We start from the raw sequence: 24,306 nt of genomic DNA, 5'->3' as shown, positions 1-24,306 counted from the left end.
GTTTATTCAGGCCCTTCTCAACATATTCACGTGTCCACCTGTTCATGAGAAGTTTACAAAGACTTGCTGGGATGTTAGTCTTCGTTTTTGATGATTGAGCTTTAAAGAATTTTGCATACCAAAACTAAGCCAATAACATTAATGATTTTCCCCTAAAAAAACTTTTTATTTTTTATTTTGCACTGGACTATAGCCAATTAGCAATGTTGTAATAGTTTCAGGTAGACAGCAAAGGGACTCAGCCATACATATACATGTATCCATTCTCCCCCAAACTCCCCTCCCATCCAGGCTGCCACATAACATTGAGCAGTTTAATGTGCTATACAGTAGCCCCTTGTTGATTATCCATTTTAAATATAGCAGTGTGTACATGTCCATCCCCAACTCCCTAACTATATTTTCTCCCTATCCTTCCCCCCAGCAGCCATAAGTTCCATAATATAAGTGATTTTCTGAGTGCTAACTATAGACCCTGCTAAATAGTTCACTTCTGTGCTCATTTAATCCTCTCAACATCCTGAAGTAGTAACTATTTTTAAATCTATTTTTAAAAAGAAGAAAATGAGGGGAAAGGAAGTTAAATAACTTGCTTATGATCACAAAGCTTAGTAAACCAAAGTGTCCCCACAAAGTGTGTGAACGGAAACAGTTCAACATCAGGACTTGAGATCTTCACCACCATGCTGTACACGAGGTATGCGGCATAACTGACTTTTGTCACATGGTCTAATTTAAATTATTAGGCTTACAGTAAAGACCTAAGAATCTGAAACTGGAAAGAAGAGAGGGAGGGAGAGAGAGCGAAAGAGGAAGAAAAGAGGGAAAGAGGAAGGCAGAAAAGGAGACAGAAGGAAGGGTACACAGAAGACATTTTGAACTGGCGATAATTTCAACACTCGGGTTATAATTGGTTTTAAAACCTGTGAGTATATTTTGAGTTTATTTCCTTTCAGTTTATGTATTTTATGCAATTGATTGTATTATGTATAAAATTATTGCATGCTCAGTCTCTCACGCCTGACTTTGCTACTCCATGGACTATAGCCGGCCAGGCTCCTCCATCCATGGAATTTCCCAGCAATACTGGAGTGGTTTCCCATTCCCGTCTCCAGGGGATCTTCCCCAGCCAGTCATCAAACCAACCTCTCCTGTCTTTCTTGAATTGGCAGGTAGATTCTTTAACACTGCACCACCTGGGGATCCCTATATATAAAATTACTATATGTGTATGTATGTGTATATATAGATATGTATATATGTATTATATATAAAATTTAGTATCCTACACTTTTTGTGTGACACTGTAAGCATTTCGCCAGAGTATGGAGTCCTTAGCATCACACTACATGCCATCATTTAATTAAACTATCATGAATAACACCATCAAGAGTATCTAGGAGCAGAAAGTTCTTTCTATTTTCTAATTATTTCCTTAGTATAGATTCCTAAGACAAGGCCTACTGAGTCAATGGGCATGAACCAGTCAAAAGATTGTTACCTCTCTTTTTTCTAGAAATTTCTTTTATCTTGTGCTTTTTTTTTAGTAAAAATTTAATTCTCCATTAAAACAAATTCAATAAACATTGAGTGGTAACACAATCTCCCAATGCCAGTTTTATACAGAAGCTCCATCTCTAATACAATCTGTGCCTCCGTGATACCCTCAGTGGCACACCAGTGCAGACTCACACACACACACACACACACACACACACACACACGCACTGCTCCCTCCGCCGGGGAGGCTCCTCCCACCCTCGTCCCTGTGACAGATAACACTCTTGTCCTTTGGAAATCGAGACAGGGGAGCCTCCTCCTCAGGAAGCCACGGTCCTGAGGGCACTCCGGGGCACGGTGAGACCATCTCCTCTCTGCCCGGAGCATCCTGTGACTATTCTATCACACCGCTAATAGCATCGCCCTGTATTGTCACCCCATGTGCAGCAATCGCGCCCTGCTCACCTCTCTGTTCTTCCCATCTGGCACACAGGACCTGACATACTGTAAACATTCAATACATTTTGACTGAATGAATAAAATCTAGAAATGACTCTGCCAAAAACTGAAGTCTGAGGCGAGCTGGAGACTCATAAAGGAAGCTCAGCAAAATATCACCAGCCAAGACAAACAGGAAGCATCTCCGGGAAGTCCAGACCCATCAAATTTCTCAGAAAAGTAAAAAGGGGTGAGGGCAGGGGAGGAATGCCGGGCCTAATGGGGGAGGGGAGTGAGTCTTACCCCCTAGAGACTCACATTTTGTTTGAGCTTACCTCTCAGCCAGCTTTGGGACGTCTGCATTTGGGCTTATTCCTTAAATGCTTGTCCTGACCAAGCCTGAATGCTCTTAAACTCCCATATTCTCCCCTGGTATTCGGCAGGATAGGGGCCTTCCAGGTGGCACAGTGGTAAAGAATCCACTTGCAAATGCAGGAGACACAAGGGATGCAGGTTTGATTCCTGGGTCAGGAGGATACCCTGGAGTAGGAAATGGCAACCTGCTCCAGTATTCTTACCTGGAAAATTGGGTAAGCTATGTCTCAGTAACAAATTAAACCTGAAATCTCAGTGACTTAGCAGATATATTTAGCTTGCTCACACAATCTGAGTGAGTTAGTGGCTCTTTCATCCATCTAGTCCCTTAGGAATCCAGTTCTGTTTATCTGTGACACTGCCCTCCCAATATATGGTTTCCATGGGGTGCCATGGAGTGGATATGGCAGGCAACCTACAATTTGCCTGGAATTCCCACAATTCGTTGGCTAGAAGCAGTCATATGGTCTTGCCTAATCCTTAAGGGTGTTGGGAAATGTATTCTTTCCATTTGCCGAAGAGAGAGAATGTCCTCAAGACATTAAAAGTTAATGGGGAGTTTAGTGCATTACAGAGATTCATGATATCGGACGCATCCCTATTCAGAATTACACACAGTCCCTGGTGGAAGGACATCCAGACAGTAACCTGGCTAGTGGTGCTCATCATGAAAGTGCCTGTCAGCCTGTGGTCCTCGAGTCACAGAAAGACTGGGGACAGCAGAGGCTGAGAATAGGGGTGGGGGAGCACAGGCTAGGGAGCAAAATGCCTATCATAATCCTGCGTTAGTGTAGAATTCTGGAAATTGAGTGGATGGTCAGCAAAGCATCATCAAGAACAAGAGAGTATAACGGATCGTGAAAGGTGTCATGAGAAATGTCAATGACCATTCTTGTATCAACTAATGAAGAACAGAATCACAGCAGCAAGTATAGTGCTAAAAGTTCCGGAAGCTCATTCATTCCTCTTCCATTCATTAATTCAGCCAATAAATTGTTATTGATGCCTACTTGATCCGAGCACTGAATATACAGTAATGAACCAGAAAGACAATATCCTTGCCCTCCTGGGGTTTCATTTTACCTGGAAGTGGGGGAGGTGATGTTAAGAAGAAGACGGGGAGGGGAGAGGGACCTGGGATATCACAGAAGGACATCTGCGTCCCAGAGGTAGAGGCCCAAAATAAACTTTCACTCGATGATGCCAGGCTTGCTGGGACAATCCATTCACAGCAAGTCAAAACTCTTCCCAAGTTAGCCCTTTGCTGCTTTTCCTTGGCAGGAAGGAGATCATCTTGTGTCACCCAGCAACTCTGAGGAGGCCACACTACAAACCAGTGTACTTTAGGTGTGAACAATGAACTGGACATGTGTCTGAGTTGGTGCTAAGTCCTCTTGTTTCTAAAAAAAAACACAAATGCCCTTTTTGAATCTCTAATACAATTTTCTATAGCCACCAAGTCTTTCCTTTTAGAGCTGCTACAGTAGTTCTAACTTAACCTTGGAGGCTTTTATATTGTGCTTATTTGTAGCCTAACAACTTGAGAGAGGCCTTAAGCATCTTATAGATTAAAAGTCAGCGCAGGAAAGCTACTGACTACTGTGTCTCAAGCCCCCACCTAGATTTGGTGGAGGCAGCTGGGTTTTCTTGGCTGGGAAGAGGAAGGAGCCTGGCCCACAGTTCTCCCTGGCAGATCCCAAGTGCTTGTTATCTGTTTCATGAAACACATTGAAAGAAACCCAGAGGAAGACTTTCCTGGTGGTTCAGACAGTAAAGAACCAGCCTGCCAATGCAGGAGATGCAGGTTCTATCTCTAGGTTGGGAAGATCCCCTGGAGGAGAAAATGGCAACTCACTCCAGTATTCTTGCCTGGGAAATCACCTGAACAGAGGAGCCTGATGGGCTACAGTCCATGGCGTCACAAAGAGTCGGACAAGACTTAGCAACTAAACAACAACAAAACTCGGCCCAGCTAAAGCCACTGAGAGCCAGACCGAGCCTCCTCAGAAACCTGCAGTGGCATCTCCAAAAGGTTATCAGCTGTCAATCATCCTCATGTAATTTTCTCTCCTTGCTGTGCTTGCCATAGGCTGAGGCAATCTCACAAATGTGGGGTCTCAGGATGTGACTCACAGAGAAGCAGATTCCTCAGAAGCAACTGAGTTTGCTCGGTTGTTTGACTGAGTTGACCACAGAGGCCGAGTCCAGGAAGTTCCTCCTGACAAGTAGTGTCAGTGACCTGCTGTTGCTGCTCAATTGCTAAGTTCAGTTGCGTCCCACTCTTTGTGACCCCATGGACTACAGCATGCCAGGGTTCCCTGTTCCCTCACTATCCCCCGGAGTTTGTCCAAGGTCATGTCCATTGAATCAGTGATCCCATTCAGCCATCTCATCCAGATGAGATCATTCAGAAGGAACCTGGAATATTAGGTCATAGCTCTATATTCCTACAGTGTGGGATCAGTAACAGGTGATCACAAGTGGGGCACAATGATGGTTAACTGGACGACCAGAAAGCCTAGGAGCAGTGGGAATTATGTCCAGCTGGGATGGGGGGCAGGACGGGGTGGGAGGAGGCAACCAGGAAGAGGAATGAGGCAAAGGGGGAGGCAAGGGGTCCGAGTGAGTGTCAGTGGCCATGCACACTGCCCCCCACCTCCTCCCCAAGCAACCCCTCCCTGCCCACTACCCCTTGTCTCCATTCACTTCCTTTCTTTGCAGTTTCTGCTAACATTTTCTCACATGTTGCACTTACTTGCTAGGACTGTTTTAACAAACTAAGGAACTGAAACAACAGACATGTATTGTCTCACGGTTCTGGAAGATGAAAGTCCAGGAACTAGGTGCCGGCAATGACATGTGCCCTCTGAAGGCACTAGAGTTCTAGGCCTCTCTCCTAGCTTCTGAGAGTTTCTTGGGTTGTAAAAACATAGCTCCAGTATTTACGTGGCTCTTTTTTTTCTTGTGGGTCGCTCTGTGTCTTAATTTATTCTTTGCATAAGGACACACTCATACTGGATTAGTGTCCACTCTGATGACCTCATCTGCAAAAACTCAGTTTCCAAATTAGGTCTCATTCACAGGTCCTGGGGGTTAGTACTTCAGCATAACATCTGGCAACACAAGTCAATTCATAAAACGTGTCAGTCTCAGCTCTACTCTTTTTTTTCAGTTTGTTATTCAGTGTTTATTAAATAGATTCAGTCTTATATATGCTACACAGATTCAAAAGCAAGAGGATTCCACATGCTTATGAAATCAGTGCATTTAGCAAAGTAATACCATGGAGATAACAGCTTGAGTAACAGCTCATTGGTCTTTTGTTAAGTGAGGGAAGAGGAAGTTGGTCTGTGTGAGTCATTTCACACACACACACACAAAAAAACAATTGAGTTGCAACTCATAGAAGACATACATTCTAAAAATTAAAATATTAAGCCACACTTATTGGAAAACCTCACTATATAAAACACAAATAATTTTTATAGAGCATTGAGGAACTCCTCACCAGCTTAGAAGAGCCACGATAAGCTGCACAGACAGCTCTACTCTTTTTTTTAATAGCTAACATGCATACAGTGGGCTTCCCAGTTGGCACTAGTGGTAAAGAACTCTACTTGCCAATGCAGGAGATGCTGGTTCAATCCCTGGGTCAGGAAGATCCCCTGGAAGAGTACAACCCACCCCAGTATTCTTGCCTGGAGAGTTCCATGGACAAAGGAGCCTGGTGGGCTACAGTCCACAGAGTTGCAAAGAGTCGAACACGACTAAAGTGACTTAGCTCACACTCACACATGCATATGGTAAAAATTTCAAAGAGTAAAAAGAAATTAATCTCCCTCCCATTCCTGTTCCCCAATCACCCTCCTCAAAAGTAATCACTGCTGCTTGTGTCTTATATCTCTTTCCAAGAGTAGTCTCTGTATGTAAAGCAGCCAGATACATACGTGGACAGACGGTTGAGAGAGAGAAACAGAGATATCTCCTCCATTTTTTTGTTTTTATTTTTGTTCCTTTGGTTTTTAATCAGTCAAATAAAAACCTTTCCATAAATAAATACTAAAGCTGTATATTACAATGTAAGAGAAAACAATCAAGGAATAAAATGCCAAATCTCGGCAAACAGCAATACTCTCCACTCTTCTTGAAGTAAATGGAGTCTGAGACTTTCTGTCCACAAGATAATATCAATGACTAAGCTACATCATAGAAAAGGAAAAGGGAAATTTCTGAGAGCAAGAAGAGACAAATTAAGGTTGCCTTTCCAGTGAGAAAGCAGATTGGATGCACAAGCCCCTTGGAGACACCCAGGAGGTAACCTCATGGCCCTTAATCCAAAGCTGTCATGGGACCTCTGCTCTGGGCTCAGGCTAACTCAGGCAGACCCCAAGAGAAATCCAGGTAGAAGTCAACAGTTGAAGATATCATACAATCCTGCAAAGATTCAGACTCATTCCTCCAAGATCTCAAATAAGCCTTCCCTTTCAGACATCCATATGGTTTGCTTTTTTCCCAGAAACCTCCTAAGCCAATTTTTTTTTTTTCCCCCAACCATGGTTGGTTTACAACACATTATCTGTCATGTCATGGTGGGCAAAAAACTTGGCAGGCCCCACCCACCACTCTGTAGCTTGTTCATCTCCTTTCATCCAGATACCAGTCCACACAGTGCACTTCATGGGTCGCTTCATGCTTCCTAAGGGCTGCCTGTAAACCAGGATAAGTGCTTGCATCAGTGCCCTAGGATGGGCCACTTTGTCCTGACAGCTCTGGTAGTGTCAATCACCGCCTACAAACACCCCCAGATGACTCCAACACGCAGGCAGGGCTGGGAGCGATTGACTGAATTCAGCCAGGGTCAGAGCTCTAAGAACCTCCAGAGATGCTTACAGATCAGACTCAACTCGTTCAGATGTGAACTGTCTCCCGAGAGCTGCAGTCAGTTCCCGGCTCAGTCCTCTGGCCCTTACTGACAGTTCTCTGCACCAGAGTTTTCAAGGTCTGACTCCCTCATAAGGAAGGATGTGGGCTGTCAGGGTGCTGGCAGGTGGGGCCAGCATGCTTCTGAAACAGTACTGCTTCTATGGTTTTTCCACACAAACGTAAGCCTTTCAGTGGACTCAATTTACTAACACATTATTTCAGGGAGGCGGGATGAATTGGGAGATTGCGATTAACGTATATACACTTCTATGCATGAAGTAGGTAACTAATGAGAACCTACTGTATTGCACAGGGAACTTTACCCAGTGCTCTGTGGTGTTTACAGGACAGAACTGACTCCATGTTAGACCTGTTTCTTTTACTTTAACATTTGCTTCCTGTTGCTTCTGTCACCAGGGCCTGCCCCGGGAAACCCTGAGCCCCTGCCTGAATGTTAAATCAAAATGGCTTTGTTCAAAATGCTGTCCACCTGTGGATGGCTAAGGAAGGAAGAAATGGACACATCCCCTTCCAGAGGCCATTCCAGAAGGTATTAACAAAATTAACAGCCTTTTTACTTTACTTTCTCATCTCCCCACACTCTGTTCTATAAAAGAACCTGGCATTCGAACCCTGATAAGATAGTTATTAGTTTGCCATTAGTCTGCCATTTTCTCGGGCCGCTAGCTTTCCAAATAAAGTAGTATTGCTTACCTCAACACCTCGTCTCTCAGAATTATTGGTCTGTCACGAGATGAGCAGCAAGAACTCAGACTCGGTAACATGGCGGCAAAGGGAATATATGTATACGTACAGCTGATTCACTTTGTTGTACAGTAGAAACTAACACAAATTGTAAAGCAACTAAACTCCAATAAATACTAAAAAAGTAAAACATTATTTTTTAAAAAAACCCACATTCTACCTTCTCCAGCCCAGCTTTGGGAATGTACCAGGAAGCGCCAAGAATTCCTCCCTAATGTTTCCCATATGGCTGCTCTCTTGCCAAGCTACCGTGCTGACACAGCGTCAACAGATTCTCTTAAATGGCAACCCACTCCAGTGTTCTTGCCTGGAGAATCCCAGGGACGGGGGAGCCTCGTGGGCTGCTGTCTATGGGGTCACACAGAGTCGGACATGACTGAAGCAACTTAGCAGCAGCAGCAGCAGCAGCCGGGCAGCTGACTTCACAGAGGCCCTTGTCACTCACTGTCAATCTGTTAAGAGCACCTGAAAGCAAAGCAAGAGAGGATGAGGTGGAGGTGGTGGAATCTTAGGACTCTGAGCAACATGGAGGGGACAACCAGGGGCCAGCATGATGCATTTACAATAATAATAACATCAGTAGGGACTTCCCAGGTGGTCCAGTGGCTAAGACTCTGCACTCTCAGTGCAGGAGGCCCAGGTTGGATCTCTGGTCAGGGAACTAGATCCTACATGCCACAACTAAGACCCAGTGCAATCCCAAATATATTAATTAATTAATAATGATAATAATAATAGCAGCAGCAAGCCCTCTCCAACTCTGCAGAGTCACCCTGTCCCCTGGGAGGTGGAGCTGCTTTGGGGAGAAAGATGACTCATAGGAAGACTTCTGACCTTTGGGGAAAACTCATTTATCTCTTGAGGCCACCAATGGAGAGTCCCAGGAGAGCCCAAGGCATTCCAGCTGGGGATAGAGTGGACAGGCCCATGTCTACATCAGAGGACAAGCAGAGCTCAGGAAAAGCCTCTAACAAAGAGAGGGGCTCAGAGAGCTTCAGGATGGGTCCTGCAGAACCTCTGCTGTTCTCCAAGCCTCACCTGGGAAATGCATTGCATTTGGAAGGATTCCAGGCCACTGAAGCCACCACTGGGGCACTTGGCTCCTTAGAGAGGTTCCCAGTGCTTCTCCGAAGTATGCCAAGCTTTACCTTTTGAACACCTACCCCAAGTCAGATGCTCTGCTCTACTGGGAGACATTTTTAACTACTAGGAGGTCCCTCCTACTTTTTGAGCTCCGTATCTCATCATGATTACCCTATACTTGTTTTCTGTGTATATCAATAGTATGTGTTTCCACATATGCATAATTTATTAACCATCAAATGGAAAATGTGCATGTTCCACTTCTAGGAATCTCTCCCATGGAAACACAAGCACAGGGACTTCCTTGGTGGTCCAGTGGCTAAGATTCCGCGCTCTCAATCCAGGCCGCCTGGGTTCTATCCCTGGTCAGGGAACTAGATCCCACATGCTGCAGTGCAACTAAGAGTTCCTATGTTGCAACTAAAGATCCCACGTGCCACAAGTAAGACCCAGTGCAACCAAATAAATGAAAGTAAGGGAAGGAGGAAGAAAGAAAGAAAGATGAGCACAAGTACGTAAGAAACATGTGAGTGCATGAGGATGGTCCCTGGGGAACTGTAACAGAGTGCTCCCTGGCACTGGGACTGTTCAATCAAACTTGGAATGACCACACCGAGGGGATTAGCGCATCAAACAGGACAGGCGAGTCGAGGTGATGGCTTCAGATGATCTTCCACTTATAAGCCCTTGAGTTGCTCCATCTCAGGAAGTGCATCTCAGGAAGAGCAGACGCTGTGGCCTCACTTTCTGTCCTCTCTGCCTCCCTTGTTTCTCCTCCCCTCGGCACTGGCCATGAGGCTCCGTGGAGAAGGGGATCAGGACCAGGTGGCCCATCAGGAACCTCCAAGTGGTCCCTGATGTGTCTGGGCCACCTCTTCTGGTTATGCTGGGAGGAGGGAATCCAATGTAACACCAAAAAAAACACAGGGCCAGTGTACCCATCCCAAGGACACACATTTCTATAGCCATGAAACCTATAGAGCTTCAAATGGGGCCATAACAGGCGTAGCCAGAGGGAATGCAGCAGCTGCTCTGAGCATGGCATCAACCAAGTCTGCAGGCCCAAGACAGACAAACACAGCAACACTAGGAGTCTAAGAGGAAGTGCAACCAGCATGATCATGGGGTGGGGCCTGTGAGGGTAAGTGCTGCAAGCTTGTCCTGGGGGTTGCTTCCAACATGTCACCAGGAATCAGTCCTCCCCTAGGGGGCAGCCAGGAGTGTGGCAACTGCAAAGACAACTATTAGGTAGCCGCAAAAGTGATTGCAGTTTTGCACTGTTGAACTTTCCCATTTGATATTGAAGTACATTCTTAAATAAATGTAGTCATGTTAATGTGCATTACTCACTTTATGTTTTTGGCTAATGACCTATTACTTGCTGTTTCAGTTCAGTTCAGTTCAGTCGCTCAGTCGTGTCTGACTCTTTGTGACTCCATGGACTGCAGCACACCAGGCTTCCCTCCATCACCAACTCCCGAAGCTTACTCAAACTCATGACCATCGAGTTGGTGATGCCATCCAATCATCTTATCCTCTGTCGACCCCTTCTCCTCCCACCTTCAATCTTTTCCAGCATCAGGGTCTTTTCCAATGAGTCAGTTTTTCTCATCAGGTGGCCAAAGTATAAGAGTTTCAGCTTCAGCATCTGTTCTTCCAAAGAATATTCAGGACTGATTTCCTTTAGGATAGACTGACTTGATCTCCTTGCAGCCTAAGGGACTCTCAAGAGTCTTCTCCAGCACCACAGTTCAAAAGCATCAATTCTTTGGCACTCAGCTTTCTTTATAGTCCAACTCTTACATTCATACATGACTACTGGAAAAACCATGTCTTTGACTAGACATACCTTTTTTGGCAAGTAATGTCTCTGCTTTTTAAAATGCTGTCTAGGTTTGTCATAGCTTTTCTCCCAAGGAGTAAGTGTCTTTTAATTTCATGGCTGTAGTCACCATCTGCAGTGATTTTGGAGCCCAAGAAAATAAACTCTCTCACTGTTTCCATTGTTTCCACATCTATTTGCCACACAGTAATGGGACTGGATCTTAGTTTTCTAAACGTTGAATTTTAAGCCAACTTTTTTCACTCTCTTCTTTCACTTTCATCAAGAGGCTCTTTAATTCTTCACTTTCTGCCATAAGGGTGGTGTCATCTGCATAGCTGAGGTTATTGATATTTCTCCCCGCAATCTTGATTCCAGTTTGTGCTTCATCCAGCCCAGCATTTCTCATGATGTACTCTGCATATACTTGCTGTTTATTTGATATTAATTTTAGATTATAGAAATGATGTTAGACAAAAAGCAAATTCGAGTAATTTGAGTTCTAAATGGACCATAAACGAGAGGAGACAACTGGCAACATCAACAATGAATCTGGCCCAGAAACTCTTAATGACTGTACAGTGCAATGGTGGTTCAAGAAGCTTTGCAAAGGAGACCAGAGCCCTGAAGATTAGGAGTGCAGTGGCCAGCCATCAGAAGTTGACAACAACCAATAGAGAGCAATCATTGAAGCTGATCCTCTTACAACTACACCAGAAGTTGCCCAAGAACTGAATGTCAACCATTCTACAGTCATCAAGCATTTGAAGCAAATTGGAAACTCAATAAGTGGATGCCTCATGAGCTGATGAAAATTTTTAAAGTGGTCATTTTGAAGTCATCTTCTCTTATTCTACACAACAACAAACCATTTCTCGATCAGATTGTGATCTGTGATGAAAATTGGCTTTTATGCGACAACCAGCTTAGTGGTTGAACCCAGAGAAGCTCCAAAGCATTTCCCAAAGCCAAACTTGCACCAAAGAAAAGTTATGGTCACTATTTGGTGATCTGCTGCCTATCTGATCCACTACAGCTTTCTGAGTCTTGGCGAAATCATTACATCTGAGAAGTATGCCCAGCAAATCAATGAGATGTACCAAAAACTGCAATGCCTACAGCCAGCACTGGTCAACAGAAAGGGCCAATTCTTCTCCACAATAATGCCTGACTGCACATTGCGCAACCAACACTTCAAAAGTTGAACAAACTGGGCTACGAAGTTTCTGCCCTCCCCCCGCACATTCACCTACCTCTCACCAACTGACTACCACTTCTTCAAGCATCTTGACAACTGTTTTGCAGAGAAAAAGTTTCTACAACAAGCAGGAGACAGAAAATGCTTTCCAAGAGTTTGTTGAATTGTAAACCAAGGATTTTTATGCTACAAGAATACACGAATTTATTTCTCATTGGCAAAAATATATTGATTGTAGAGGTTTCTATTTTGATTAATAAAGGTGTGTTTGAGCCTACTTATGACTTAAAATTCATGATCCAAAACTGCAATTACTTTTTCATCAACCTACTAGTAAGTTCGTGGTGAAAGTGAAAGTATTAGTTAGTTAGTTAGAAGAGTTCCGTCACGTCCAACTCTTCACAACTGCATGGACTGCAGCCCACCAGGTTCCTCTCTCCATGGAATTCTCCAGGCAAGAATACTAGAGTGGATTGCCATGCTTTCCTCCAGGGGATCTTCCAACCCGGGGATCGAACCCGGATCTCCTGCTTTGCAGGCGGATGCTTTACCACCTGAACCACCAGGGAAGCAGCTAATGTTCAGGTGATGGGATTTCTCTTCTCAACCACGCAGAGTGAACACTCCATAAGTGAGCAAAATGGAAGCCAGAGCCTGCTGGGCCAAAGCTGAAGCCCAGAAGGAAAAAGAAATATAAAGCTCCTCAATGTTATGAGACAGCTTGGATAGGAGAGGAGGTTGAGGGAGAATGGATATATGTATATATATGACTGAGTTGCTCTTGCTGTGCACCCAAAGCTATCACACCTGAAACTATCACAATTAAACTTTGCTAATTGGCTATACTCCAATGTAAAATAAAAAGTAAAGAGAAAAAAAAAAAAGATTTAATGATAGGAAGAGTCACCATCACCACAGCACAGGTGAAAGTCACCACAGGACAAGGAAAGCTGGTCAACCCAAAATCCATCTCCTTAACCAGGGGTAGAGCTACTAGACTGAGGAAAAAGAGGGTTTATGGATTGAATTTTATCTCCCCAAAAGGCAAGGTCATCCTAACCCACAGGATATACAAATGTGACCTTATTTGGAAATAGGGTCTTTGCAGATGTAATCAATTTAAAATGAGCTCACTGAAGTGGGCCCTACTCCCTTATGGTGTCCTTAAAAGAAGGGGAAACTTGGACACAGACAGATACACACGCACACACACACACACACACACACACACACACACGCACACACACACACACACACACGCACACACACACACACACGCACACACACAGAGGGAACACGTGTAAAGACAGCCATGTGTTGACAGAAGTGAAAGTTGGAGTGTACATCTACAAGCCAAGGATTACTGACAACTACCAGAAACTGGAAGAAGGAAGGGATGATTTTTCTCCAGATCTCTCAGGGAATATGGCCCTGCCAACAGCTTGATTTCAGATTTCCAGACCCTAAAACTGTGAGAGAATAAGCTTCTATCATCTTAAGCCACCCCAGTTTGTGGCATCACAGCACTAGGAAACTAATACTTGGGGAACAGATCTGCTCCTGCTCTCACCACAGGCCCACCAGGAAGGATCTAGGACACCACAGATGAGGTGAGCTGATCTACAGCTACTTCAGTTTCTATAGATTAAAAAACCCAGTTGGGCTGGCTGTCTCTTGAAGAATTTGAAAGAGCTAGTCCTACTCCAAAATTGGTAGACCCTCAATGCAATCTTGATCAAATACCAACAGCATTTTTCACAGAACTACAACAAATAATTCTAAAATATGTATGTAAATACAGAAGACCACAACTAGCCAAAGCAATCTTAAGAAAGAAGAACAGGGCTTGAGGTATCACACTCTCTGACTTCTGATTACTATACTACAGTAATCAAAAGAAAAGAAAGCTACAGGAATCAAAACAGCATGGTACTGGCACAAAAACAGATACATAGGTCAATGAAATAGAATCAAGAGCCCAGAAACAAACCCACGCACATATGGTCAATTAATCTATGACAAGGAGGCAAGGATATACAATGGAAAAAATGAGTCTCTTCCATAAGTGGTGTTGGGGGACAGCTACATGTAAAAGAATGAAATTCGAACATTTTCTCACTCCACATAAAAAGATAAATAAACTCAATATGGATTAAACATCTAAATATAAGACCAAAAACCATGAAATTCCTGTAAGAAAACATAGGCAGAATACTCTCTGACATAAATTGCAGCAATATTTTTTTTGGATCTATCTCCCAAGGCAAAAGAAACAAAAGCAAAAACAAAAAAATGGGAAGATGATGCAAATCACCTAGACTTTTGCATATGATAAGTTTGCAGGAAGAAAGCCTGGCTTACTGCAATGGGGTGTAATTAAACTCAAAATCTTTTGCTCAGCAAAAGAAACCAAAAGAAACAAAATGAAAAGACAATGTATTAAATGGAAGAAAATATTTGCAAATGATGTGACCAATAAGGGGTTAATATCAAAATACATAAACAGCACACAGAATTGAATATCAAAAAAAAACCTAGTTAAAAAATGACAGAAAATATGAATTGATATTTTTCCAAAGAAGATATACAGATGGCCAACAGGCACATGGAAAGATGTTCAGCATCAGTAATCATGAGACAAATGTAAGTCAAAACCACAATGAAAGATTACCTCACACCTGTCAGAATGGTTATCATAAAAAATACCACAAAAAGCAAATGTTGGCAAGGATGTGGAGAAAAGGGAACACTTGTACACTGTTGGTGAAAATGTAAATTCATTTACTGGAAAACAGTACGGAGGTTCCCCTAAAAATTTAAAATAGAGTTACCACATGACCCAGAAATTCCACTCCTGAGTTTGTATCTGAATAAATGAAAAACATTAATTCAAAAGCATACATGCATCCCAATGTTCATAGCAGTTGTGTTTACAATAGCAAAGATATTAAAACAATCTAAGTATCCATCAACAGATGAATGGATAAACAAGATGTGGTTTATACATACAATGGAATACAACTCAGCCATTAAAAAAGAATGAAAATTTGCCATTTGCTACAACATGGATGGACCTGGAGAGTATTATACTAAGTGAAATAGGTCAGATAGAGTCAAATGTTGTTATGTTATCAGTTAAATGTGGAATCTGGAAAAAAATGAATGAATATAACAAAATTGAAATTGACTCACAAATATAGAGAACAAACTAGTGGGTATCAATGGGGAGAGGGAAGGAGGGAGGGGCAAGATAGGGGCAGGTGATTAAGAGATACAAACTACTCTGTATAAAATAATAAGCTGCAAGGATATACTGTACAGCACAGAGTAAGCCAATTTTCATAATACCTTTATATAGAGTATAATCCATAAAAATATTGAATCACTGTTATATACCTGAAACTAATATTGTATATAAGAACATTATAAATCAATTATACTTCAATTTTTTAAAAAATGCCCCAACTTTTGGTGAAAGGAACAGTGTGTCTAAGACTGTGATGAAAAGCAGAGGAACATCAGAGGGTACCTAAATCCTGTGACCAAGAAGGCAGTAATCTCTGAAGCAGGTTAAAGAAAAAGGAGATCAGGAAGACCAGACTCAGAGAAGTATCCCTACAGAGTCATTCCAGCTTTCCTTACTTCAATTCAATTAAATAAAAGGAAATCCATAGAATCTGAGCGTGAAACTCTCACGTGTTTTAGGACACAATACCACAATGTTTACAGCAAAACAATTAGAAACAGCAGAAACTTGAAAACAGCTCAAATGTCCATTAAAAAGGGGCAGGATAGATGGTGGTATATGTATCAGTGAGATGCCATGCAACAAAGAAAACGAATCGTGGCCACATTTATTAGCATTAATGAATGTTGCAAAATGTTCAGTAAACCAGCAAGGCATAGAAGAATGTATATCATGTAATTGCATGTATAGAACAATTGAAAAACCAACACCAATAACACACTGTTTAGGATACATATGTGGTGACTTCAGGTAATGCATAGGGAGTTTATATGGGACCGTTACAGAGACAGCAGGAACCAGCTGGAATCAGGGCTTCCCTGGTGGCTCAGTCAGTAAAAAGTCTGCCCATGGTGCAGGAGACCTGAGTTCGATCCCTGGGTCAGGAAGATCCCCTGCAGAAGGAAATGGCAACCCACTCCAGTATTCTTGCCTGGAAAATGCCATGGACAGAGGAGCCTGGAGGGCTGCAGTTCACAGGGGTCCCAAAGACTTGGACATGACTGAGTGATTAACACAAACATCCCAGCATTAAATTGGCTTAAACAATAATGGAACAGACTGTCACATAGCAGAAAGTCAAAAGCAGAGGAGCATAGTAAGATCAGGACTGCCCTGGTCTATGTAACTGCCCTTATAACAAGAAAATCCAACACCAATCTCAGAAAGAAAAAAAAAAAAATCAAAAACTCCCTTCCAACCTCTCCTTGACCAGGTGAACCCAACATAGGACACATGCTCACACCCACACCCATAAAAGTAGACAGAGGAATATTATATGCTGACTGGCTTAAACCCAGATTGTTGAACCAATCACTAAGAAGACTGGGTCCCGGACCAATCACTCCAAGAGGGACACTTGGAGTGAAAACAAGAAAGATGGCAAACTGTTGGGTTCAAAAACAGAATTCAATCCCAACCCTGTCCGAGTTTCTCTTGCTAGTTGAAAGTAATGCTTAGGAATAAAAAAATGGAATGTGGGTTTAAAATGTGTCAGTGAGCCCCAGTTGGATCTCTGGTCAAGGAAATAAGATTCCGTATGCCACATGCCTCAGCTGGGGGAAAAAAATTTTATTCAGTAAAATGTGTCAGCAAGGATGAGGTATAAGAGTAAACCCACTAGTTACAGGTAAACCCAAGCACTTTACAGTAGAAGAAAAGCAAGACAAACTTTTACCAAATGTCTTTGATGCACTTTATAAAGGTCCTCTTGTTTATTCCTCATTACAATCCTATGAGGTTTGTTTCATCACACCCATTTTACAGATGAGGAATCAGGCACAGAAAGGGCTATCTTTCAAGGACTATATGGCTCAAGGTCACAATGCTAAGAGACAGGTAAGCCAGGACTCAAACCCAGATCTATGGTCCCCAAACATCATATTCTTTCCACTGAGAAGCTGGGTAGCTGCTGGTGAGGCTAGCAGCAGGACTGACCCTGACCTCTTCAAGGTGTCCAAAGACAACTTCAGCTAAGGCAAGGTCTGACTCCTCAGAGCACATGTACCCTTGAGCCAGGGAGAGGCAGTATGCCTGTTCTTGTTGAGTTGCCAAATTGTGTCTGACCCTTTGCGACCCCGTGGACTGGCAGCACATCAGGCCTCCCTGTCCCCTCACCATCTCCCAGAGTTTGCCCGAGTTCATGTCCATTGAGCAGGTGATACCATCCAACTATCTCATCCTCTGTTGCCCCGTTCTCCTCCTGCCATCAATCTTTCCCAGCATCAGAGTCTTCTTCAACGAGTCAGCTATTCTCATCAGGTAGCCAAAGTATTGGAGCTTCAGCTTCAGCAACAGTCCTTCCAATGAATATTCAAAGTTTCCTTCAGGTTGACTGATTTGATCTCCTTGCTGTCCAAGGGACTCTCAAGAGCCTTCTCCAGCACCACTTTGAAAGCAGTATGCCTACTTCTCCTGAATGTTCCATCCTGGTTATAACAGTGCCACTCAGGTGTAATGATTTAGAAACAGCCCCAAATCCAACTTCCGGATCTGTTAATTAACAGCCCTCACTTAGATCACTGTGTCAGGTCAATTTCTGCCTATAGGAGAAAAAAAAAAAAATCCACAAAACCATTCTCTTATTTCAGATCTTTTTCTTCTGCTAGGTGTTCGAGAAGTGCCAAATCACCATGCTCCCTGCTCTCCCAAACTGCTACCCAAACCAGAGCCCCTAAAGAGGCAATCCAATATAGGACCCAATTCTGCCTCTCCCCTCCCCACCCCAGGCTGTGCCAATTGTCAGTCATGCCATGCCAAATGCCCATGTCTGGGCAGACATCTGACTTAAAGATATTGTATGAGTGGACATGCTCATACAAATAGTGTATGAGATGTATACCCAAAGATTACATCTACCCCATAGGATGCACTCGAAAATCTCCACAAGCAGAAAATACTCATCTTCAGGCCAAAAAGCCATTGCTTTGTTTCAAGTCTCTTAATCTGTATCGATTGAGACTGTAAGAAGGGTAAGAAACAGCAAGAAAGGAAGAACTATTGTAAATTATTGTGATTGTGATAAAATTCCAATTAGCATGAAGTTTCTAACAGTGCAAAAACTTACAGGGACTTTCTTTCACCCTGCAAAAGCACAGCTAGATAAACAGCTTTCTGCTTTCACTTTAGTATTTGCCTTGTATTACACTGTCTTTTAGCGAGCTTCCCTGGTGACTCAGTGGTAAAGAATCCGCCTGCCAATGCAAGAGATGCAGGTTTGATCCCTGGGTGGGGAAGATCCCCTGGAGGAGGAAATGACAATCCACTCCAGTATTGTTGCCTGGGAAATCCCATGGATAGAGGAGCCTGGTGGGCTACAGTCCATGGGGTCAGACATGACTGAGTGACTAACTCGACTTAGTGACTAACAACAACAATACTGCCTTTTAGGGGAAAAAAGAATTATCAGTCCATCAAAAACCATGTCCTGTCAGCTGAGTACTCTTCTCTCTCACTCCAGTGACACACACTCATCCCACCTGCACTATTTTCTGAAGAGTCGTGTTCACTGGGAAAGCAAGCTCATTACCCAAACATCTATTTCAGTGTTCAAATGCCATTCTTCCTCCCCTGCTTCCTGCCATGTCTCCCTTTCCACTCTCCGCTTGCCTCTGCACTTCCTCTCTTCTCTCGCTTTCTGGGATGTGGAAAGAATTGATTAAGCTCCTAGTCCAACACTTGCAGCAGTCTTCTTTCTCTTTCCTAAGACTTCTTCAGCTGTAGGAAGACTCAGGTTCCCATTGAGACATTGTTGTTGGAGCCCGTGGGCTGAAGGGGCAGGCAAGGGAGCTGGAGTCAGGCAGATGCTTTTTCTGTCAAAGACAAAGGCCCCCTCCACCCGAGCCTCTCCAGTTTCCAGCACTTGCATACCCCTCAGATCAAAGGGCTGCTCTGCATATGAAAAACACCACCCATAATGTGGCTCCCATCAGCCCCACCCCACCCTGTCAGCTGCTGCTCTCAACAAAGACCCTGACATCTGTTTAGGCACAGCCCGCACCCTCTGGGGCACTGGCTTGTTGCATCTTCATTTTTCTCAGTTCACTTTTGTGGGCCATTCAGTCCCTTGAAGTAGAGTAGGGGAGCAGAGGGGAAGCTCTCTCTCACCCTCAGATCATTCCACTCACATCATTTTTCAAGACACCTTGAGGATTCTGGTCCTCACCTCTCCCACCTCAAGCTCATTTACTTCACCCTCTCAGCCACTCTTGTATCTTATTAATATTTTATTTATTTATTCACTTATTTATTGGCTGTGCTGGGTGTTTGTTGCTGTGCAGGCTTTTCCCTAGTTGGGGCGAGGAGGGGCTACTCTCGTTGCAGTATGCACGCTTCTCATTGCAGTGGCTTCTCTTGTTGCTGAGCGCGGGCTCTAGGGCACACAGGCCTCAGTAGTTGCAACTCCCAGGCTCTAGACAGAGCACAGGCAGAACAGTTGTGGCACAAGGGCTTATTTGTCCCCTGGCATATGGGATCCACCCGAACCAGGGATCAAACCTGAGGCTCCCGAATTGGCAGGTGGATCCTTTACCACCGAGCCACCGGGGAAGCCCCTCGGCCACTCTTAAAAATCTCTTTTCTTCTTTGCCTAAAAAGGGACCATGCCCTTCGAACAGTCTAAACTGACCCTTCATAGCAAAATGGTGGTGGAAATTTGACTCCTTTTCTTGTCATGTTAATAGATGCTGCCAGACTTGGGAACTTCCACGCCCTTCGCTGGACGTGAGGTCTGCCTTTCAGAAGGAAAAGATGCTTCTCAAAACTTGAACCTGAGAGCACCTCAGCCAAAGGATTCAGGTGAGGACCAGAGAAACTGATCTTCAGTGATGTTCCGACCTGAAGAAGTGTCATTTTGCTAATGATGACAATTCCTGAATTCCAGGAGAGCACAGGCAGACAAGCTGGAAGAGAACGTTGGGCCTTTCCTCTTTCAACTCCTGCCACCTCCTGCACATCCTTGAAGCCCTCTTCTTCCTTTGATCAGGTCCCTCGACCACCTCTCCTTCCACCCAGCCCACATGTGCCCTGACTTCATGGGTGACTGAGCACATTGTCTTCTGTTATGGATATGGACTGAACTATTTCCCTCACTCCTCATTACTCCCCCCACCACCATCCCCAGTTCATAGGTTAAAGTTCTCTTGTGAACTTCAACCTCCTATGACTGTATTTGGAGACGGGACTTTAAGAAGGTCATTAAGATTATGGGAGCACCCATGAGTGCTCAGTCATGTCCAACTCTTTGCAACACTATGGACTGTAGCCCAACAGGCTCCTCTGTCCATGGAATTTTCCAGGCAAGAATACAGGAATAGGTTACCAAATCCTACTCCAGAAGGATCTTCCCAATCCCAGGATTAAATGCTTATCTCTCTCAGCTCCTGCATTGGAGGGCGGATTCTTTACCTCTGCACCACCTGGGAAGTCCTAAATGAGGTCATACGGGTGGGGCTTTGATCCAGTAAGACTGGTGTCCTTAGAAGACCAGAGCTTTCTCTTGCTCCCTCTAGGGGCATGTGAGGACACAACAAGAAGCAGCCATTTGCAAACAAAAGAGAGGCCTCATCAGAAACCAACCAGGCAGCACTCTGATTTGGTACTTGGAGCTTCCAAATCTATGAGGAAATCAATTTCTGTTCTTTAAGTCATACAGTCTGTGGTATCCTATGATGGCAGTCCAAGCAGACAAGCATACTTCCTCCCCGCCAGATCCCACAGGATGCTGGAGTAACAATAAGAACTGACATGAATCTCTCCACCTCCAAGCCCCAGTAAAAGCGACAACCTCTGCTAAGCCCTTCAGTACTGTCTCAGTCCCTTCCTAGAAATTTCCATTCTTGTTATTTCTACATTGCCCTGAAAGGTGGCTGCTGGTGCTAAGTCACTTCAGTCATGTCTGACTCTTTGCAACTCCATGGACTATATAGCTTGCCAGACTTCTCTGTCCCTTCTTTCCCTTCAAATCCCTTCTTTGTCCAAGGGATTCTCCAGGCACGAATACTGGAGTAGATTGCCATGCCCTTCTCCAGGGGATCTTCCCAACCCAGGGATTGAACTCAGGTCTCCTGCATTGCACACAGATTCTTTACCACTGAGCCAGGAAAGCCCTGAAAGGTAATTTCCCTTTGAATTGTTTAAAATTCTGACAAAACAGACAAGCCTTGGGAGCAATAAACTACAAAGAATCGTATGAAGAACAAAAAGCTGGCTTTACACACTTAACCACGTCTGGACCTGTGACTGGGGTAAGTAGACAGCAGCTCACTCAACAGCTACACACTGTATTTGCTTCTGCCAAAGAATGTTGCCCGCCATCTGGCTCGGGAGTGGGGGCAGGGATCGGGGGTGGTTGAGTCACTCACCACCACAAGTCACTGACCTTCAACCCACACTAAGAGGAGTTCAGGGTGGAGATCAGAAACAAGGCATTCTGTGCTCTGGGAAAAACTGGCAGAAGAGGCCTTCAGACAGATATTTTTAGGAAAAATGTTTAATGAACCTGGATTCCAACATCTTCCCATACTTAGAAAAAGCAGTAAAATCATTAACAGAGACATCTGTTCCTTGTGACTAGCAGCTACTTTCTTAACAAGATGTGTGCCTGGTTACACATCCCCCCTTCATCAAAATCACATATATACTGACTGCCCCTGCACCCCCATACCTCTTGGGAGCAGTTCTTCAGAGCTGTCTGAGAGGCTGCCGACCAGGCTATAGGCCTCAGTGAAAAGTGAGAGTGGAAGAGTTAGTCACTCAGTCACATCCAACTCTTTGCAACCCCACGGACTGTAGCCCACCAAGCTCTTCTGCCCATGGAATTCTCTAGGCAAGACTATTGGAGTGAGTAGCCATGCCCTCCTCCAGGGGATCTTCCCGACTCAAAGATCAAACCCAGGTCTCCTGCATTACAGGCAGATTCTTTACCGTCTGAGCTACCAGACTCAGTAAGGCCCCCAAATAAAACCCAAACTCACAGCTCTCACCTTGTGTGTTTTTACTTTAGTCAACACTCCTGGAGTCCAGGCTGCTTCTGGCCTTTCTCTTATTTTGCATTTTCTCCAATATCAGCAATTGTAAGAGGTTTTCCTTTATACAACAACCTATATGATGCTCATGATCAAGTCCACACAGAGAGCAACACTAAATGACAGACATCCATCCCCCTCTCCTGTTTCTCTCCCCCAGACCCCTGGCACCTCCCTCCTGATGGCCCAAGGTCCTGGGCTAACACACCTGAAACACTAAGCCAAGAGGCTAACTAACACCAACAGCCCTGCAGAAGTGACCAGCATCTTGGCCCCATCTGGCCCACATTCAGCTGCCAGGTGCGTGTCCTACAATCCTGCTTCCTGTGCTCTCACTGTCCCTGGAAAGTAGCCATGTCATCCCCCTAACATCCCCATCCCTTGGCACTGCCCTCAGGGCGCATGGTGGGTTCCCCACCTCACACTCATTCTCAAGCTTCATCGCCCACCTCACCCCTACCAGCCCAGACCGCTACCACTGAGCCAGCACATCAGGCTTTAGGCCAGGTTTGCCAGGACTGCTGGCTCATCTGAACTATCTTCCTGTTTCTTCCACCTGGGCAAATCCTAGCCTTTCCTTAAAAATCAGCTCAAATTCTAATACGCTTATTAAAGTAAGCAGATAACAATTAGAAAAGAATTCTGTGACAGTAGGAGGAGCTTCCCAGGTGGCGCAGTGGTAAAGAATCCACCAGCCGGTGCAAGAGATGCAGGTTCGATCCCTGGATTGGGAAGATCCTATGGAGTAAGAAATGGAAACCCACTCCAGTATTCTGGTCTGGGAAATTCCAGAGTTCAAGAGTCTCTAATTCAGGCAGTCTGGAGCTGGGCCCAACATTTTGCATTACCTGCATTGGCAGGTGGATTATTTACCACTGAGCCGCCAGGGAAGCATTTTACCAACATTAAAAAATCAGAACATTTTCCAGAAAATTCAAGATTTCTGACTTCTCTTTTAAAAAAACAGAAAATCTGGGAATTGGATGGAAGGTGGACAAAAAGTACAAACTTCCAGTTACAAGATAAATATATGTTCTAAGGATATAACCAGCAGCATGATGATTTCGATGAACATTGCTGTGGGGTGTAGATGAAAGCTGTTAAGAGAGTCAAGGACTTCACCGGTGGTCCAGTGGTTAAGAATCCACCTCCCAATGTAGAGGATGTGGCTTTGATTCCTGGTCAGGGAACTAAGATCCCACATGCTGTGGGGCAACTAAGTCTGTGCACCACAAATAGAAAAGCCCAAGTGCCACAAAAAAGGCTTGGTGCCACCACATTTTTTTTTTAATTAAAAAAAAAAAAAAAGAAAGTTCCTGAGAGAGTCAATCCTAAGAATTCTCATCACAAAGAAAAAGTACATTTTTCTTCTTTTTTGTACCAATAGGAGATGGTGAATGTTAACTAAACTTAACATCCAATACTTTGGCCACCTGATGTGAAGAGCCAACTCATTGGAAAAGACTCTGATGTTGGGAAAGATAGAAGGCAAAAGGAGAAGGGGGCAGCAGAGGATGAGATGGTTAGATAGCATCACCGACTCGGTGGACATGAGTTTGAGCAAACTCTGGGAGATGGTAAAGAACAGGGAAGCCTGATGTGCTGTAGTCCATGGGGTCACAAAGAATCAGACATGACTGAACAACAACAGACTAAACTTATTGTGATAATCATTTCACAATCTATGTGCATCAAATTATTATCATTTTGTACACCTTAATGGAGAAGGAAATAGCAACCCACTCCAGTATTCTTGCCTGGAGAACCCCATGGACAGAGGAGCCTGGTGGGCTACAGTCCACGGGTTGCAAAGAGTCAGACATGTCTGGGCGACTTAGCACACCTTAAACTTCCATAATGCTATATGTCAATTTTTTTGTCATTGCTGTTGTTTAGTCATTCAGTTATGTCCCACTCTTTTGTGACCCTATGG

At 44.1% G+C, this 24,306-nt stretch overlaps 2 long non-coding RNA genes across 4 annotated transcripts in view; one reads left to right on the top strand and one right to left on the bottom strand.

Annotated features, from left to right (window-relative positions):
* LOC112448796 (uncharacterized) overlaps window positions 1–24,306 on the bottom strand; it is a 66,189-nt gene that overhangs the window by 10,327 nt on the left and 31,556 nt on the right. Inside the window, exon 1 of one of the 3 annotated variants that reach the window (XR_009496460.1) lies at window positions 1,966–7,660. The exons of the other annotated variants lie outside the window; for them this stretch is intronic. This is a non-coding gene — a long non-coding RNA (uncharacterized lncRNA). Of the gene's footprint in view, window positions 1–1,965; window positions 7,661–24,306 lie in introns of those variants that run through there. 3 annotated transcript variants of the gene reach the window in all.
* On the top strand, window positions 219–20,315 carry LOC104973383 (uncharacterized). Its single transcript, XR_809782.4, has 4 exons — window positions 219–925; window positions 7,654–7,786; window positions 20,031–20,145; window positions 20,231–20,315. It is a non-coding gene; the product is annotated as an uncharacterized lncRNA (long non-coding RNA).

This window comes from Bos taurus, chromosome 11, assembly GCF_002263795.3.
Source record: "Bos taurus isolate L1 Dominette 01449 registration number 42190680 breed Hereford chromosome 11, ARS-UCD2.0, whole genome shotgun sequence".
In the NCBI taxonomy this organism is placed as follows: domain Eukaryota; kingdom Metazoa; phylum Chordata; class Mammalia; order Artiodactyla; family Bovidae; genus Bos; species Bos taurus.
Note: the sequence above shows the minus strand (reverse complement) of the source record. Positions and strands in the feature narration are given on the sequence as shown.